Raw genomic sequence first — 5601 nt, 5'->3', positions numbered from 1 at the left:
CTGTTCCAAGCTGGCAGGCCCCAAGGGGGTGAGGAAGGCAGCGTTTGTTCTGGCACCTCTGGTGGCAGGGAAAGGGGGGAAGGGGCTGCAGGGAGGGGGGAAGGGGCTGCAAGGTGAGGAGGGAAGGGGCTGCAAGGTGAGGGGGGAAGGGGCTGGGAGGTGAGGGAGCAGAGCCCGCAGCGCCGGGAAGCAGGAGCTGAGTCCCACTGGGATAGCAGGGGCTAAAAATACCGAAGGGGAATGTGTCGAAATGCAGTGGGAAGGCACTGCCCACCCCCGGCCAGACCCTGCTTTGACGGAATTAGAGGAGCTTTAAGCTGCTTTAGGGGCTGCAAGGTGAGGGGGGAAGGGGCTGGGAGGTGAGGGAGCAGAGCCCGCAGCGCCGGGAAGCAGGAGCTGAGTCCCACTGGGATAGCAGGGGCTAAAAATACCGAAGGGGAATGTGTCGAAATGCAGTGGGAAGGCACTGCCCACCCCCGGCCAGACCCTGCTTTGACGGAATTAGAGGAGCTTTAAGCTGCTTTTGAGGCAGTTTCAGCTCTTGGGAAGCTCCCTGGGCTGAAGCAAAGGCTGCGTCCTCAGCCCAGGGCCGGGTGGTTTGTGTTTCTGGCAGGGGAAGCCTTGACATGCAGAAGTGACAGCCCTTTGCCCAGAATACCCTCTGTGTCTTGAGACCATAATGCAAACCTGTCGCAGGGAAAGGGAAAAGCCTGGGTCAGGTACATCCCTCTGGGGTCTGGGATGGAAGAGGTGATTTTCCAGGTCCTGGCAGGGAGCTTTTGCCTTTGTGCATACCCCAGGGCACCTGGAACAAGGTGGCCCCATTTTGTTCCCACTCAAACACCTCCCTCTGTGCCATGAATGTCAAATCTTTTGGTGAAATAACAATGTTGTAACAGGTCTTTTGGAAAAGGTTGGCTGGAGCTTGCAGTGAATTCCCAAAGGTAACTCTCAGGAGGTTGTTTTTGAGAATAACCCCACAGCAGCTCACAGGGACAGAGAAGGGTTATGTGCCATTTTGTTGGCAGTCAGGTTATCAGGGTGCCAGGGCTTTGTGCTGCTCCAGCCACCAACCCAACAGCATTTCTTGGGGTGAGTATGCTGAGGATGTTCAGTCTTGCTCTTGGCTATTGCAGCTCACAAAGCTCAGCCAGGAGCAGGGGGCTGATGTTGCAGTTTGGAATTTAATTAGATTTCTTTTTCTCTTACTCATTTATTCTGCCTCTCAAGTATTCATTGCTTTCCAATAATCTTTAAACAGTGGTGGAAAAGTTGGAGATAAGTCATGCTCTCTCTGCATAGTTATACATTTGTGGTAAATACAGTTTTCATGCCCAAAATGTCCTTAGGAAAAAAGGGCATTTTTTAAAAGAAAGCAAATCAACAGTTCCCATCAGAATGTATTTTTTGAACACTACCCAAATATGACTGCTGGAAAGGGTTTAATGAGTACAAAGATACATGGACATACAGGAAAATTTCATTTGCTTGTTAATTAGATCATGGCAATGCTCAAAAACCTTTCAGCACTTGCCCAGCCAGTCCCTTGGGTGTCTCAGGTTGGGGCTGCTGAAGGAAGGACAAGGCATAGAGGGGGCACACTGGGACCAGACCTCTTGGTATGAAAGTCCCTCTGGAAAACCTGGTGGGCTGTAAATGCTATTGACCTGTGATGCCCCCTAAACATAGTCCAGGGACTTAAAAAATGAATAACCTTATAGATAAAAATAAATTACATGCTAAAAGCCCTCCTTTTATTAATGCAAGCACTTAAATCCCACCGCCAGTGCCTCCAGAGCTGTAATTGCTGCAGAGAACCAACCACAAGCCCAGGGAAGGAGCATCCTGCTGCTCACAGCCACCAAAGGAGGGGCTGGCTTCAGCCAGGCAGGATGAGCTGTCACCCTCCCTCTGCCAGCTCTTCCCCCTGGCAATAACAGAGTCATTAATTAATGTTTATGCAGCACTTTAAAGATAAGTGCTGAATGGAAGTATTATTTTACATGTGATGGGGATCACCCTCCTGCTGTGCCCCTCCCTGCACGGACCAGAACTGCTGGTGGTCCCTGCCCAGCCCCTTTGTCCCAGGAGCAGTTTGGTCCCAGGATTTGGAGGGGCTGGGGAAGGCCAGGCAAGGCCCAGACAGCAGGCAGAGGTGTGAAGTCCTTCCCCAGCATCACTTCATACTTCACAATCAGACCCATTGAGCCAGGGGAGAATAAATCTGAATAACTTGTTGCACTCATCACCCAGAACTGCGTGTGTAGCCTTGGAAGTGACACTAGGGCATGAATGAAATTGAGCCCTGCTCTCTGTCAGTCATTTGTTTTCTTTATTTACATGAACAATCCTGCTTGTTGCACATGGTTCCCCGATGCACGAGGCGGTGCCGCTGCGTGTTCCTCAGGAGCTACAGGGCTGGAGAGAAGGAATTGCTGACAATGGAATTGTGCCTTGGAAATCCCTCCCGTGCTGTTGCTAATCACACTGAAGTGGCTGCTCTATTACTAAGAGTAATATTTTGCTCCTTAAGGCTGGCTGCATGATGAACTGTCGTAGGAAAGTATTTTGTACAAGGGAGAAAAAGACATTTTGAAGCTGTTGGAGCAGTGACAGGAGGAGGAGTCATCCAGCCCCTCTCTCAGCCCCAGGTTGTGGTACCCAGCGCCAGCCATGCAGGTGGTATTTTAAATGTCTCTTTGTTGAGCACATCCCTTTTTCCTTTGGGAATGTCTAGTCAGGTGTAAGTTTATTTTAAGCTCTGTAGCACATGCTGGGGGACGTGAGAGGCTCCTGGCCCAGGAGGGGCAGGGGCTGCTCCCCCCTCAGCCACCTCCAGCAGGGCCTGGGCTCTGAGTCCATCCCAGCCCAGGGATATTAAGTGCTCAGCACTGGGGCAAACGAGGCCCTGGAGAGCTAAGCACCAGGAAGCAGATAGAGTGGTGTTCAAAATTAGTTCAGGGTTGAAAATAGAGCCATAAGGAGGGGGCTGCAGGCAGCCTGGGATGCAAGTGTGCACAAGCTGCTCCTTGCTGCTTGCTGGGGTGTCCTTTGGAGCATCCTGTGCACTTTTCAAGGATGAGAGGGAAAAAAAATCCTGTTAATTCATTTGAGTCTCTTCTCTCGCTGCTCCTGAGTGCGCAGGCAGGAGCTGTTGGGCAAGAGTAAAGGCAAAGAATCTCTTCCCAGACAGAGCCAGCCACCCTTCCAGGCTGCCCAGCTGGACTGATGCCCCAGAGCAGCAGGTCCTGAAGGGGGTGGGTTATAAACCAGCTGGAGGGCTGAGGAACAGAGCACGTTCCAGACCAGAGTGGTTCCTTCTGGTTTGCTCCATGGTGGTGCTGTCTGTGCAGGGCTAACGTGCTCTCTGTCCTGCTCCTGATTGTTCTTTTCCTGGGGAGAAGAAGAAAGGAGGTGAACCGTAGGAAATCACCACTTGAGAAAGTGTAGTGAGTCCTGCTGGAGGAAGGTAAGCTGAGCAGAAAGCTGGTTACCCAGCACACCAAAATTCCCAGGTCACAGCCCCTTGGCTCTGCTTCTTTTGCTGATTTTAGCATTAAGAGCATTATGTGACAGGTAGAGACATTGCACAGAGCCCTCCCTCTCCATAAATAGCTACAGGGAGACAGTGAAGCATGGGCTTCATGCTGTCTCCAGCAGGTATGCATTTTCCATCATCTGAAGGTGCTTCTTGTCATGCTGAAGGAGAATCCCCACTCCCTGCTGGCCTTTCAAACTGGAAGGGGCCACCGACAGGTCAGATCTTGCCTTCTCTACATGCCCAGGAGGTCTCTCTCTGCAGTGAACAGCATGTTTATATTTCTACAAAGTTTTACTATTTAAGTTATTTCTGATGTCCTTGGGATGACAAGGGGCTGTTCTTCTATGTGCAGTCTCCCCAGCTGATAAGTGAAACATGGGAGAAGAAACCAGAATTCCAGGCATTCTTCCAGTACAGCAGAGAACAGTGGGTTCAGCTTTGTTACATGGAATAGGTGTCATGCTTGAATAAGGCAATTTCTCAAAGGTATTATGTGCTGGTAATTAATCTCAGAGCTCTGCTGGAAGACAAGTTGAACAGTGTTTGTCAGTTCACATGTACACCCACTCTGAATGGTTAAAGAATCCAAGGGACTAATAGGAAAATTATTTCATCTAGAAAAGCAATGTATTAACACTTTCCTGAAGAAAAGCCTTGGAGCATTTTTAGTAGTGGAGAACAGGAAAGAAGTGTTATGCAAATTAATCTCTAATTTGCTGCTACTGAATGTGGGAGAGCCATTTATTTTCTCATGGAAAAAGCAAACATGTTTAGCAATTCACTGCTGACCCTCCCCTTTTAAATACAGACTTTTTTATCTCCAGGACAATTTTGAGGACGCTGATGTGGGAAGGTGCTGAGTTCTTGACAAACCACTTCATCATCGCCTACAAAGTTGCCCAAAACATCAACTCAAGGACAGGCAAGTGCCCTAAGCAGCAGAGTTTCCTGGTATTACCATAGAGGAAGAAGCAGCAGCTCGTTTCCCACAGGCAGGCAGGGATACACAAACAGAGCACAGGGCTGCAGGAGTGGAAGGGGCAGAGCAGGAGGTAATTCTAAGGTCAGGATACAAAGTGCAGCACGTGCCTGTGAAAGGAGTGTTCTCCTCACTGCTACACTTCCCCCTCTGCTTTTTTTTTCCCCACAACATTAATTTTCTTGGGCCAAACTTTTCCACTTTTTTATTTGGAGAGATTCAGGGGTCTGGGCAATCCTGGCTTGGCTTGGCTCTTCTGGCACCCTCTTCAGCCACGTTGTGTTCCTAAGTGACTGTGATAAGCTGGAGGACTGGATCCATTCTTTACCTCCAGCAAAAGTGTGTCAGAGGAAGAAGTAGGTCAGTTTTCTCCCAGTTGCACCTCCACCCTCACACACAGGTCACCTGCTCCAGGAGTCAAAGGGCTGCTCTGTTTTTGCAATCCATTTCATGCCCGATCTGCTGTGGAAATGAAAACATTCTACTTGAATTTGAGGGGATTGGGCCTTAATGCTTAATCTGAAAACAAGAGCAGCTTGTTACAGCAACGTCACAGAACGACAGCCTGGAGGAGCTGTACAGAAACCTGAGTGGAGGTTATAAACCAGCTAGCAAACTGTTTGGGCTGTAAGTGCTGGCAGTGCTGCCCGGTGGGGCGATGGAGGCCGGAGTGACCTTTGGCCGCCAGCTGGGACTTCCTGGTGGCACAAAGCAGGTGCCCTCTGCTCGCACCCTGACACAGGGAAACAAACGCCGAGCCTGAGGACAGGCCCCAGTGAATCTTTAATGATTCTGAAACATTTATGTAACCTGCCAGTTACATGCAGCAACACCAAACATAATTCATGAGAGTCATGACAAGGAGGATGAGGCAGAACAAGGTCACTCTGCCATCCTCGTTGTGCAGCCTCTCATCGCCTCCTCAGGAGCTGGATATGAAGGGAACCCATCTCCCCAGCACAGGCGCCGGAACCTCCAGCCTCTCTCTCCCCACTCACGCAGCTCCGCTTTTCCAGAGGAGCCCTGGACCTCCCTGGTCCAGCCAGACAGGCTGGGGGGCCCGGAGGGGCCCGCACCCCCC

This window comes from Chaetura pelagica, unplaced genomic scaffold, assembly GCF_000747805.2.
Source record: "Chaetura pelagica isolate M959 unplaced genomic scaffold, ChaPel_1.0 scaffold405, whole genome shotgun sequence".
Taxonomy (NCBI): Eukaryota; Metazoa; Chordata; class Aves; order Apodiformes; family Apodidae; genus Chaetura; species Chaetura pelagica.
The sequence above is the reverse complement of the archived record's forward strand: the minus strand, read 5'-3'. Positions refer to the sequence as shown.